Below are 15,143 nucleotides of genomic sequence, written 5' to 3' on the forward strand. Positions count from 1 at the left end.
CAGTATAAGCAAGCGTTATGGCTGATTGCCTGGAATAGTGATTTGTTTCAGAGACCATAACCTGAATATCATATTACAGCTTAGTTTTCTAAAATGACATACAGTTCTACTGTCTGTTTTAAAGTTTAAAAAGATTTCCCACATTAGGTGCCTAGATAAGTCTGTGTATTTCCATCTGATGTGAAGAATGATGGGGCTGATTATATGTTGAAACCATTTCTGTCTTCCTGACAAATCAAAGTGTGAATTCAAGTTTCTGTACTCAGTTGAGCAGTGATGCATTTCAATCTGACTAGAGTTTAATTTATACTCTCTACCTGAGGAAAGAAACCAGGTTTCCAGAGACAGCTGTCACTAATTGCAGTTAGGTCACACTGCCTCACACACCTTGACCCCAGAACATGGAGTGCAGTGGTCTTGATCCTATCAGCTGCCTGTGTAGCACACGCTTCCTTGAAGAAATGTATTTAATTTGATTTCTGAGAGTAAATGACTCATCTGTGAGACAGAGTTAGAATTCAAATTGCTCATTTAACTGTAAATAAATATTACAGTTGATGAAAACTAGGCATCTTTTGCTTATATTAATACCTGCCTCTTCACCGATAGTTCCTTCCTTCCTCCCAAAGGCCACCCATCACCATCTTCCATTAACTTACTCAATATTGATTGTTTTAAGCTACTTTGTTGTGGTAATTTGTTATAGAAACAAAAGGAAACTAATACACCCATCAAACTTGGTCAGCTTTGACCAACACAAGGAGAAAAAAATAATTCCAGCACACTTTCCACAGCTATGTGTATTCATTTGAGTTTTGTCCTACATTTTTCTCTTATTCTGGAAAGTCATTTTACCGTAAGGCAAAACTACTCTCATCTCCTTAACACAAACACATCCCTTATAGCATAGCTTCTCAAAGTAGCAAAAATGAACATGTTAACGGACCCAAATACATACTCTCTCTATATTGTAGACATAAGAGGCAAAATTATAAACAAAACTATGCTTAGTAATTAGTGTTTCAGTATTCTGTCTTACTTAGAAATGATCTAGGCATCTAGTAAATATTGATTGATTAACTGAATTTAATATCAATACAAGGGTTTAAGTTACCTAAAAATCTTAGAAATTATCTTCAAGTTGACATATTACAAAACACGGATACTATTTTTTTAATTAAATTTATTTATTTATTTTCAGAAAAACAGTATTCATTATTTTTTCACCACACACGGATACTATTTTTAATTAGGAGTCTGCCTAAAGTGATGTTTGACTACTCTAGGCAAGTTGATAGGAAAGACCAAGTGCTTCCTCCATTGCTACTGGTGGGAAGTTAAAACCATGCCAAGTCCCTGCGGGCACATAGAAAACTTCACTCCAGACCCTCCCCAACCACCATAAAAGACTCATGCCAGTCTCCTTTTTCTCTGTCATGAAATTTGGACCTGTTTGGCAGGCCTGCCCTGCTTTCTCCAGAAAGCCCCCTAATGTGAGTAATATTCCTACCTTCTTGGTATTCCAGTAGCAACATCAGTCTCTAATCTGAACCACATTTTGGATGGATGTCCATCTTTTCTTTGCAAGAGTGTCTAAAACACTGTTGGAATAAAATTTGTCAAAATTATGATTCAATATTGGTTAAGCATATTCATATTTTTCATATTCTTAAATATTTAGTAGAAGTCATATCTTTTTTTAAATGTTAATGTGTATATGTTTAGGAAAACCTTACCAAAATAGAAAAAAGACTCTATGCATATTATACTTAACCTTGGTCTAATAGAAAACAGGCAGCTGCTTTTCATTAAATCAAAACAAATCTTATTTTCCAAGGATTTACCTAAATTATGTAAACTTGAATTCTTTTTTTTTTCAATTTATTCATTTTCAGAAAAACATTATTCATTATTTTTTCACCACACCCAGTGCTCCATGCAAGCCGTGACCTCTATAATACCCACCACCTGGTTCACCTCCCCTTCCAATTTACCCAAATTCCCTACTCCTCTCTAACGCCCCTTGTCCTCCATGCTATTTGTTATGCTCCACAAATAAGTGAAACCATATGATAATTGACTCTCTCTGCTTGACTGATTTCACTCAGCATAATCTCTTCCAGTCCCGTCCATGTTGCTACAAAAGTTGGGTATTCATCCTTTCTGATGGAGGCATAATACTCCATAGTGTATATGGACCACATCTTCCTTATCCATTCATCCGTTGAAGGGCATCTTGGTTCTTTCCATAGTTTGGCGACTGTGGCCATTGCTGCTATAAACATTGGGGTACAGATGGCCCTTCTTTTCACGACATCTGTGTCTTTGGGGTAAATACCTAGGAGTGCAATTGCAGGGTCGTAGGGAAGCTCTATTTTTAATTTCTTGAGGAATCTCCACACTGTTCTCCAAAGAGGCTGCACCAACTTGCATTCCCACCAACAGTGGAAGAGGGTTCCCCTTTCTCCACATCCTCTCCAACACATGTTGTTTCCTGTTTTGTTAATTTTGGCCATTCTAACTGGTGTAAGGTGATATCTCAATGTGGTTTTAATTTGAATCTCCCTGAGGGCTAGTGATGATGAACATTTTTTTCATGTGTCTGATAGCCATTTGTATGTCTTCATTGGAGAAGTGTCTGTTCATATCTTCTGCCCATTTTTTGATGTGTTTATCTGTTTCGTGTGGGTTGAGTTTGAGGAGTTCATTATAGATCCTGGATATCAACCTTTTGTCTGTACTGTCATTTGCAAATATCTTCTCCCATTCCGTGGGTTGCCTCTTTGTTTTGTTGACTGTTTCCTTTGCTTTGCAGAAGCTTTTGATTTTGATGAAGTCCCAGAAGTTTATTTTGGCTTTTGTTTCCTTTGCCTTTGGAGACGTATCTTGAAAGAAGTTGCTGTGGCTGATATCAAAGAGATTACTGCCTATGTTCTCCTCTAGGGTTCTGATGGAATCCTGTCTCACGTTGAGGTCTATTATCCATTTTGAGTTGATCTTTGTGTACGGTGTAAGAGAATGGTCGAGTTTCATTCTTCTACATATAGCTGTCCAGTTTTCCCAGCACCATTTATTGAAGAGACTGTCTTTTTTCCACTGTATATTTTTTCCTGTTTTGTCGGAGATTAATTGACCATAGAGTTGAGGGTCCATATCTGGGCTCTCTACTCTGTTCCACTGGTCTATGTGTCTGTTTTTATGCCAGTGCCATGCTGTCTTGGTGATCACAGCTTTGTAATAAAGCTTGAAATCAGGTAAGGTGATGCCGCCAGCTTTATTTTTGTTTTTCAACATTTCCTTAGCGATTTGGGGTCTCTTCTGATTCCATACAAATTTTAGGATTATTTGCTCCAGCTCTTTGAAGAATGCCGGTGGAATTTTGATCGGAATGGCATTAAAAGTATAGATTGCTCTAGGCAGTATAGACATTTAACAATGTTTATTCTTCCGATCCAAGAGCATGGAATGGTCTTCCATCTATTTGTGTCTACTTCAATTTCTTTCATGAGTGTTCTGTAGTTCCTCAAGTACAGATCCTTTACCTCTTTAGTTAGGCTTATTCCCAGGTATCTTATGGTTCTTGAAGCTATAGTAAATGGAATCGATTCTCTAATTTCCCTTTCTGTATTTTCATTGTTAGTGTATAAGAAAGCCACTGATTTCTGCACATTGACTTTGTATCCTGCCACGCTGCTGAATTGCTGTATGAGTTCTAGTAGTTTGGGGGTGGAATCTTTTGGGTTTTCCATATAAAGAATCATGTCATCTGCAAAGAGAGAGAGTTTGACTTCTTCATTACCAATTTGGATACCTTTTATTTCTCTCTGTTGTCTGATTGCTGTTGCTAGGACTTCTAATACTATGTTGAACAAGAGTGGTGAAAGTGGGCATCCTTGTCTTGTTCCTGATCTCAACGGGAAGGCTGCAAGCTTTTTCCCATTGAGGATGATATTTGCTGTGGGTCTTTCATAGATAGATTTGATGAGCTTCAGGAATGTTCCCTCTATCCCTATACTTTGAAGCGTTTTAATCAGGAACGGATGCTGGATTTTGTCAAATGCTTTTTCTGCATCAATTGAGAGGACCATGTGGTTCTTCTCTCTTCTCATATTAATTTGTTGTATCACATTGATGGATTTGCGAATGTTAAACCATCTTTGTACCCCTGGGATGAATCCCACTTGATCGTGGTGGATAATCTTTTTAATGTGCTGTTGGATCCTATTGGCTAGGATCATGTTGAGAATCTTAGCGTCCATATTCATCAGTGATATTGGTCTGAAATTCTCCTTTTTGGTAGGGTCCTTGCCTGGTTTGGGGATCAGGGTAATGCTGGCTTCATAGAAAGAGTCTGGAAGTTTTCCTTCTGCTTCAATTTTTTGAAACAGCTTCAGGAGAATAGGTGTTATTTCTTCTTGGAAGGTTTGGTAGAATTCCCCAGGGAATCCGTCAGGTCCTGGGCTCTTGTTTTTTGGGATGATTTTGATCACTGCTTCAATCTCGTTATTAGATATCGGTCTATTCAGGTTGTCGATTTCTTCCTGGCTCAATGTTGGAAGTTTATATTTTTCCAGGAATGCATCCATTTCATCTAGGTTGCTAAGCTTATTGGCATATAACTGTTCGTAATAACTTCTGATGATTATTTCTACTTCCTGCTGTTATTTGTGATCTCTCCCTTTTCATTCATAATTTTATGAATTTGGGCTTTCTCTCTTTTCTTTTGGATTAGTGTAGCCAGTGGCTTATTGATCTTATTGATTCTTTCAAAAAACCAGCTTCTAGTTTCATTGATACGTTCTACTGTATCTCTGGTTTCTCCCTCATTGATCTCAGCTCTAATCTTGATGATTTCCCTTCTTATGTGTGGAGTTGGTTTGATTTGTTGTTGATCCTCCAGTTATTTAAGGTGTAGAGACAGCTGGTGTGTTCTGGATTTTTCAATTTTTTTGAGCGAGGCTTGGATGGCTATATATTTTCCCCTTAGGACCGCCTTTGCTGTATCCCATAGGTTTTGGACCGAAGTGTCTTCATTCTCATTGGTTTCCATGAATTGTTTCAGTTCTTCTTTGATCTCCTGGTTGATCCAAGCATTCTTAAGCAAGGTGGTCTTTAGCTTCCAGGTGTTTGAGTTCCTTCGGAACTTTTCTTTGTGATTGAGCTCCAGTTTCAAAGCATTGTGATCTGAGAATATGCAGGGAATAATCTCAGTCTTTTGGTATCGGTTGAGTCCTGATTTGTGACCCAGTATGTGGTCTATTCTGGAGAAGGTTCCGTGTGCACTTGAGAAGAATGAGTATTCTATTGTTTTAGGGTGGAATGTTCTGTATATATCTATGAGGTCCATCTGGTCCAATGTGTCATTCAATGCTCTTGTTTCTTTATTGATTTTCTGCTTCGATGATCTGTCTAATTCTGAGAGAGGCGTGTTAAGATCTCCTACGATTAGTGTATTCATAGCAATATGACTCTTTATCTTGATTAACAGTTTTCTTAAGTAGTTGGCTGCTCCCATATTGGGAGCATAGATATTTACAATTGTTAGATCATCTTGGTGGATAGTCCCTTTAAGGATTATGTAGTGTCCTTCTGTATCTCTGACTACAGTCTTTAGTTTGAAGTCTAATTTATCTGATATGAGAATCGCTACCCCAGGTTTCTTTTGAGTCCCATTGGCATGAAAGATGCTTCTCCACCCATTCACTTTCAGTCTGCGTGTATCTTTAGGTTCAAAATGGGTCTCTTGTAGACAGCTTTTGGATGGGTCCTGTCGTTTTATCCAATCTGCAACCCTGTGCCGTTTTATGGGTGCATTTTATGGGTGCATTTAGGCCATTCACATGGCCGTGTGGTGAGAGTGATTATTGATAGATACGTTTTTATTGACATCGAGTTACCTTTGAAGTCTTTCTTTCTGTAGACTGTCTCTATATTTCTGTTCAATGCTATTCTTGGGATTTTTCCTCTTTTATAGAACCCCCCTTAATATTTCCTGCAGTGTCGGCTTGGTGGTTGCATCGTCTTTTAAGCCTTGCCGGTCTTGGAAACTTTTATCTCTCCATCCATTTTGAATGTCAGTCTTGCTGGATAAAGTATTCTTGGCTGCATGTTCTTCTCATTTAGTGCCCTGAATATATCTTGCCAGCCTCTTCTGGCTTGCCATGTCTCTGTGGACAGGTCTGCCGTTATTCTGATGGGCTTCCCTCTGTAAGTAAGGAGCGTCTTTGCCCTGGCAGCTTTCAAGAGATTATACCTACAATTATAATTTCTCAATTTGACTATCAGGTGTCGTGATGTTTTTTTGGAGTGTATAATCTTGGATGGAGACCGTTCAGCCTCTAGTACAGGAACGCTGGTTTCATTCGCGAGATTCGGAAAATTTTCATGAAGGACTTGTTCCATGATATCTTCTAGACTTCTTTCTTTCTCCTCCCCTTCAGGAATTCCAATAATTCTGACGTTGGAACGCTTCATGGCATCATTTATTTCCCTAATTCTGCTTTCGTGGGATCTAAGCTGTTTGTTCCAGGCTTCCTCCTGATCCTTTCTCTCTATCTGTTTGTCTTCCAGATCACTAATTCTATCTTCTGTCTCATTTCCCTAGCTTTGAGAGAGTTTAGATTGGATTGGAACTCATTGAGAGCATTGTGGACCTCCTGCCTGGTAGCTTTGATCTCCGCCCTAACATTGTGAACATCCTGTCTGGTCGCTTTCAGTTCAGCCCTAATCAATTCTGTTTGGTCATCCATGGCTTTCTCCAACCTAGCTATTGCCTGGATAATTGTTAGCCTGAATTCTCTTTCCGACATATTGTCTATGTTGATAGCCGTTAGCTCTATTGCAGAAGGTCCATCCTCTGTATTTTTCTTCTGTTGGGCATTCCTCCTCCTAGTCATTTTGGTGGGAGAAGACTGAACAGATGTAGCTGGATGTATCAACTCTGGTGCAGTCAAGGTGCACCCTGGAACACTTCCTGATCTCCGTCTCAGAGAGAAGCCTCAGTCTGGGTGCAGAAGCTGAATAAATTCCCCCTTGGACGCTGGTTGTGCAGGTTTCAAGTTAAAGACCCTGTGGGTGAAAATCAGGAGTATTAAAAGTCTGTTCCGCTGAGAGACATCACTCCGGAGGCTAAACCGGGGCGAAGCCCACGCGGGGTCGGCGTGACCTCAGGTCCCGCGGGGTCACAGAAGGATCGGGGGTGTCTGAGTGTCGCAGAGCTTGCGGATATTGGAGTGGGAAAGCCGGCTGCAGAGACAGAGCCGACAGTAAGCTCGCAGCTCGGAGTTGCCTTGAACCGGTCGCAAGCTCGGTGAGCTCGGAGCGCGACCGGAGGTTAGGCAGACGCGAGTTACTAGGAGCTGTTCGCTGAGGGCGCACTGGGGAGCGGGGCCCTGGGCTCTCGGTCCTCCAGGCCGGAGACCAGGAGGCCGCCATTGGTATTCCTGTCCTCCGGAACTCTACAGAAAGCGCTCAGGGAACAAAAGCTCCTGAAAGCAAAGCCTAGTGGATCACTCAGCCCGGCCCCTGGTAAGGGCGGTGTAATTCCGCCTGGGGCAAAGACACTTGAGAATCACTACAACAGGCCCCTCCCCCAGAAGATCAACAAGAAATCCAGGCAAGACCAAGTTCACCTACCAAGGAGTGCAGTTTCAATACCAAGGAGAGAGCAGCAGAATTCCAGAGGAGGAGAAAACAAACCACGGAACTCATGGCTTTCTGCCTGTGATTTTTTAGTCTTGCAGTTAATTTAATTTTTTTTCTTTTTCATTTTTTTTCTCTTCTTCTGCTAAAATTTTTTATAACTTTTACCCTTTTCTTTTTTAACGTTTTTTAACTAGATTATCTAATATATATATATATTTTTTTTTCTTTTTTATACTTTTCTTTATTCATTTTCTTTTTTTTTAATTCTTTTTTTTTCTTTCTTTCTTTTTGAACCCTTTTTATCCCCAAATCAGAAGAGATCCTAATCTCTTCAATCTTTTTTTTTTCTTAATTCTTTTTAAATTCTTGGTTGAATTTTTAATTCAATCTCTTTTTTTTAATTCTTTTTTTCTTTCTTTCTTTTTGAACCTCTTTTTATCCCCAAATCAGAAGAGATCCCAATCAGAAGAGATTGGGAGATCCCAATCAAAGGAGATCCCAATCAGAGGAGATCCCTCACCCAATCGTGAGGGGGGAGAAATCCCCCCTCACGATTTGGGATCTATTCTGATTTGGTTAAAGCATATCTTCCTGGGATTGTTGCCACCCTTTTAGTATTTTACTTGCTCCTTCATATACTCTTAGCTGGACAAAATGACAAGGCGGAAAAATTCACAACAAAAAAAAGAACAAGAGGCAGTACCGAAGGCTAGGGACCTAATCAATACAGACATTGGTAATATGTCAGATCTAGGGTTCAAAATGACAATTCTCAAGGTTATAGCCGGGCTTGAAAAAGGCATGGAAGATATTAGAGAAACCCTCTCCAGAGATATAAAAGCCCTTTCTGGAGAAATAAAAGAACTAAAATCTAACCAAGTGGAAATAAAAAAAGCTATTAATGAAGTTCAATCAAAAATGGAGGCTCTCACTGCTAGGATAAATGAGGCAGAAGAAAGAATTAGCGATATAGAAGACCAAATGACAGAGAATAAAGAAGCTGAGCAAAAGAGGGACAAACAGCTACTGGACCATGAGGAGAGAATTTGAGAGATAAGTGACACCATAAGACGAAACAACATTAGAATAATTGGGATTCCAGAAGAAGAAGAAAGAGAGAGGGGAGCAGAAGGTACTGGAGAGAATTATTGGGGAGAATTTCCCCAATATGGCAAAGGGAACAAGCATCAAAATTCAGGAGGTTCAGAGAACGCCCCTCAAAATCAATAAGAATAGGCCCACACCCCATCACCTAATAGTAAAATTTACAAGCCTTAGTGACAAAGAGAAAATCCTGAAAGCAGCCTGGGAAAAGAAGTCTGTAACATACAATGGTAAAAGTATTAGATTGGCAGCTGACTTATCCACAGATACTTGGCAGGCCAGAAAGAGCTGGCATGACATTTTCAGAGCACTAAACGAGAAAAACATGCAGCCAAGAATACTATATCCAGCTAGGCTATCATTGAAAATAGAAGGAGAGATTAAAAGCTTCCAGGACAAACAAAAACTGAAAGAATTTGCAAACACCAAACCAGCTCTACAGGAAATACTGAAAGGGGTCCTCTAAGCAAAGAGAGAGCCTACAAGTGGTAGATCAGAAAGGAACAGAGACAATATATAGTAACAGTCACCTTACAGGCAATACAATGGCACTAAAATCATATCTCTCAATAGTTACCCTGAATGTTAATGGGCTAAATGCCCCAATCAAAAGACACAGGGTGTCAGAATGGATAAAAAAACAAAACCCATCTATATGTTGCCTCCAAGAAACTCATTTTAAACCTGAAGACACCTCCAGACTTAAAGTGAGGGGGTGGAAAAGAATTTACCATGCTAATGGACATCAGAAAAAAGCAGGAGTGGCAATCCTTATATCAGATCAATTAGATTTTAAGCCAAACACTATAATAAGAGATGAGGAAGGACACTATATCATACTCAAAGGGTCTGTCCAACAAGAAGATCTAACAATTTTAAATATCTATGCCCCCAACGTGGGCGCAGCAAACTATATAAACCAATTAATAACAAAATCAAAGAAACACATCAACAATAATACAATAATAGTAGGGGACTTTAACACTCCCCTCACTGAAATGGACAGATCATCCAAGCAAAAGATCAACAGGGAAATAAAGGCCTTAAATGATACACTGGATGAGATGGACATCACAGATATATTCAGAATATTTCATCCCAAAGCAACAGAATACACATTCTTCTCTAGTGCACATGGAACATTCTCCAGAATAGATCACATCCTCGGTCCTAAATCAGGACTCAACCGGTATCAAAAGATTGGGATCATTCCCTGCATATTTTCAGACCACAATGCTCTGAAGCTAGAACTCAACCACAAGAGGAAGTTTGGAAAGAACCCAAATACATGGAGATTAAACAGCATCCTTCTAAAGAATGAATGGGTCAACCGGGAAATTAAAGAAGAATTGAAAAAAATCATGGAAACAAATGATAATGAAAATACAACGGTTCAAAATCTGTGGGACACAACAAAGGCAGTCCTGAGAGGAAAATATATAGCGGTACAAGCTTTTCTCAAGAAACAAGAAAGGTCTCAGGTACACAACCTAACCCTACACCTAAAGGAGCTGGAGAAAGAACAAGAAAGAAACCCTAAGCCCAGCAGGAGAAGAGAAATCATAGAGATCAGAGCAGAAATCAATGAAATAGAAACCAAAAAAACAATAGAACACATCAACAAAACTAGGAGCTGGTTCTTTGAAAGAATTAATAAAATTGATAAAGCCCTGGCCAGACTTATCAAAAAGAAAAGAGAAAGGACCCAAATAAATAAAATCATGAATGAAAGAGGAGAGATCACAACTAACACCAAAGAAATATAAACTATTATAAGAACATACTATGAGCAACTCTACGCCAACAAATTTGACAATCTGGAAGAAATGGATGCATTCCTAGAAACATATAAACTACCAAAATTGAACCAGGAAGAAATAGAAAGCCTGAACAGACCCATAACCAGTAAGGAGATTGAAACAGTCATTAAAAATCTCCAAACAAACAAAAGCCCAGGGCCAGACGGCTTCCTGGGGGAATTCTACTAAACATTTAAAGAAGAACTAATTCCTATACTCCTGAAACTGTTCCAAAAAATAGAAATGGAAGAAAAACTCCCAAACTCATTTTATGAGGCCAGCATCACCTTGATCCCAAAACCAGACAAGGATCCCATCAAAAAAGAGAGCTATAGACCAATATCCTTGATGAACACAGATGCAAAAATTCTCACCAAAATACTAGCCAATAGGATTCAACAGTACATTAAAAGGATTATTCACCACGACCAAGTGGGATTTATCCCAGGGCTGCAAGGTTGGTTAAACATCCGCAAATCAGTCAATGTGATACAACACATCAATAAAAGAAAGAACAAGAACCATATGATACTCTCAATAGATGCTGAGAAAGCATTTGTCAAAGTACAGCATCCCTTCCTGATCAAAACTCTTCAAAGTGTAGGGATAGAGGGCACATACCTCAATATCATCAAAGCCATCTATGAAAAACCCACCGCAAATATCATTCTCAATGGAGAAAAACTGAAAGCTTTTCCACTAAGGTCAGGAACAAGGCAGGGATGTCCATTATCACCACTGCTATTCAACATAATACTAGAAGTCCTAGCTTCAGCAATCAGACAACAAAAGGAAATTAAAGGCATCCAAATCGGCAAAGAAGAAGTCAAATTATCACTCTTCGCAGATGATATGATACTCTATGTGGAAAACCCAAAAGACTCCACTCCAAAACTGCTAAAACTTGTACAGGAATTCAGTAAAGTGTCAGGATATAAGATCAATGCACAAAAATCAGTTGCATTTCTCTACACCAACAACAAGACAGAAGAAAGAGAAATTAAGGAGTCAATCCCATTTACAATTGCACCCCAAACCATAAGATACCTAGGAATAAACCTAACCAAAGAGGCTAAGAATCTATACTCAGAAAACTATAAAGTACTCATGAAAGAAATTGAGAAAGACACAAAGAAATGGAAAAATGTTCCATGCTCCTGGATTGGAAGAATAAATATTGTGAAAATGTCTATGTTACCTAAAGCAATCTACACATTTAATGCAATTCCTATCAAAGTACCATCCATCTTTTTCAAAGAAATGGAACAAATAATTTTAAAATTTATATGGAACCAGAAAAGACCTCGAATAGCCAAAGGGATATTGAAAAAGAAAGCCAAAGTTGGTGGCATCAGAATTCCGGACTTCAAGCTCTATTACAAAGCTGTCATCATCAAGACAGCATGGTACTGGCACAAAAACAGACACATAGATCAATGGAACAGAATAGAGAGCCCAGAAATAGACCCTCAACTCGATGGTCAACTAATCTTTGACAAAGCAGGAAAGAATGTCCAATGGAAAAAAGACAGCCTCTTTAATAAATGGTGTTGGGAAAATTGGACAGCCACGTGCAGAAAAATGAAATTGGACCATTTCCTTACACCACACACAAAAATAGACTCAAAATGGATTAAGGACCTCTATGTGAGAAAGGAATCCATCAAAATCCTTGAGGAGAACACAGGCAGCAAGCTCTTCGACCTCAGCCGCATCAACATCTTCCTAGGAACATCGCCAAAGGCAAGGGAAGCAAAGGCAAAAATGAACTATTGGGATTTCATCAAGATCGAAAGCTTTTGCACAGCAAAGGAAACCGTTAACAACAACAACAACAAAAAAAGACAACTGACAGAATGGGAGAAGATATTTGCAAACGACATATCAGATAAAGGACTAGTGTCCAAAATCTATAAAGAACAAACTCAACACCCAAAGAACAAATAATCCAATCAAGAAATGGGCAGAGGTCATGAACAGAGGTTTCTGCAAAGAAGACATCCAGATGGCCAACAGACACATGAAAAAGTGCTCCATATCACTCGGCATCAGGGAAATACAAATCAAAACCACAATGAGATATCACCTCACACCAGTCAGAATGGCTAAAATCAACAAGTCAGGAAATGATAGATGCTAGCAATGATGCGGAGAAAGGGGAACCCTCCTACACTGTTGGTGGGAATGCAAGCTGGTGCAACCACTCTGGAAAACAGCATGGAGGTTCCTCAAAATGTTGAAAATAGAACTGCCCTATGACCCAGCAATTGCACTACTGGGTATTTACCCTAAAGTTACAAACGTAGTGATCCAAAGGGGCACGTGCACCCGAATGTTTATAGCAGCAATGTCCACAATATCCAAACTATGGAAAGAACCTAGATGTCCATCAACAGATGAATGGATCAAGAAGAAGTGGTATATATACACAATGGAATACTATGCAGCCATCAAAAGAAACGAAATCTTGCCATTTGCGACAACATGGATGGAACTAGAGCGTATCATGCTTAGCGAAATAAGTCAAGCGGAGAAAGACAACTATCATATGATCTCCCTGATATGAGGAAGTGGTGATGCAACATGGGGGCTTAAGTGGGTAGGAGAAGAATCCATGAAACAAGATGGGATAGGGAGGGAGACAAACCATAAGTGACTCTTAATCTCACGAAACAAACTGTGGGTTGCTGGGGGGAGGGGGGTTGGGAGAAGGGGGGTAGGGTTATGGACATTGGGGAGGGTATGTGCTTTTGGGTAAATTGGAATTGGAGGTGAACCATGAGAGAATATGGACTCTGAAAAACTATCTGAGGGGTTTGAAGTGGCGGGAGGTGGGAGGTTGGGGTACCAGGTGGTGGGTATTTTAGAGGGCACGGCTTGCATGGAGCACTGGTTGTGGTGAAAAAATAATGAATACTGTTTTTCTGAAAATAAATAAATTGTTAAAAAAAGGAAAGCTGTTTGATAAATTTGTTCATGAAACAATATTTTATAGACATCTGTCTACACATATTTCTGTGAAATTTTTGTCACATTCCATTTATGATTATAGTTCTGCATAGTATTATGTAATTTGCATGTACCATAATATAAATGATTCCCTTATTAATGGGCCTTTTGGTTGTTTCCAATGTTTTCACTTTTGTAAATAATATTTCATCTTATCTGAAAAGTTTTCTTCGGATAAATTCTTGGAGGTGAGAATTTCTGGGTTAAAGGGTATGCCCATTTAAAAATTTGAGATATATGGTCAAGTTGTTCCCAGAAATGTTGTGCCATTTTATACCCCCTCTTTTTTTAGAGAGGGTGGGAGGAGGGGCAGAGGCAGAGGGAGAAAGAGAATCTTTTTTTTTTTTAAAGATTTTATTTATTTATTTGACAGAGAGAGATTACAAATAGGCAGAGAGGCAGGCAGAGAGAGAGAGGAGGATGCAGGCTCCCCGCTGAGCAGAGAGCCCGATGCGGGACTCGATCCCAGGACCCTGAGATCATAACCTGAGCCGAAGGCAGCGGCTTAACCCACTGAGCCACCCAGGCGCCCCGAGAAAGAGAATCTTAAGTAGGCTTCACACTCTGCCCAGAGCCTGATGGGTGGCTCCGTCTCACAACTCAGAGATCAGGACCTGAGCTGAAATCAAGAGTTGGATGCTTAACCAACTGAGCTACTGAGGCGTCCCTGTGCCATTTCATATTCTTACTCCAGTGTGCTTGAGGTTGATAACTTTGGAAAGTTATGAGCAATACTGGGTTTTCTTAATCTCTTAAGTCTTTGTAAATATAGCATGTCAAAAATGGGATTCTTACTTTAATCTTCATTTGTTTGATATAGTATCCAGAGGTTCCCTGGAGACTCTGTGTGCCCTGGGGATTGATGGGATGTGTAGTCATACCCCAACTTGGCTTGTAGGGTTTGAAGTTCTTTTTTTTTTTTAACAGTTTATTTATTTGACAGAGGTCACAAGTAGGCAGAGAGGCAGGCAGAGTGAGAGGGAAGCAGGCTCCTCGCCAAGCAGAGATGCTTGAAGTTCTTAAGACAGACAAGGGAAACAGTGATTTCGCCTGGTTACTAGGTGCTTAATGAGCAATGTCTTGAAGACACAAGCCAGATATGCTGCATGGAAAGTCACTTCTCCTTTTCCTTCCAAACTTTCTCTTTTAAGACCCAATATAAATAGCTCTTTCTACTCCTTTATTCCTTTGCAAAAATAATAGCTTACTTGGTCATGGGTCCAAGCTTAATTAATGACTTATTAAGGAGAGTCCAGATCTTTGAAATACTAAGGAACTTTTCTGCCTACCATAGGGCTTTGGAGGGCCCTGATTTGATCCCAGAAATACAAAATCTGGCTTTCTAAAACTTGGGAGGGGGTAGTTAGGAAGGGAAGGGATATCGTTTTATTCCTTCTTGAAGAGTCACTTTCTTTCTCTCGTTCTCTTTCATTCTCTTTCTATCTCTGATTCCCTACTTCCTTCCCTCAGTCTATCTCAGTTCCAAAGGATCACCTTGGAATTCCTGACACCCCCTTTTATTAAATCAGAAGTCCCATTTTTCATTCGATTTTGGTGTTTTGTGCTTCACAAAACTTAGAAGTTTAG

The sequence above is a fragment of the Neovison vison genome, chromosome 4 (assembly GCF_020171115.1).
Source record: "Neovison vison isolate M4711 chromosome 4, ASM_NN_V1, whole genome shotgun sequence".
In the NCBI taxonomy this organism is placed as follows: Eukaryota; Metazoa; Chordata; class Mammalia; order Carnivora; family Mustelidae; genus Neogale; species Neogale vison.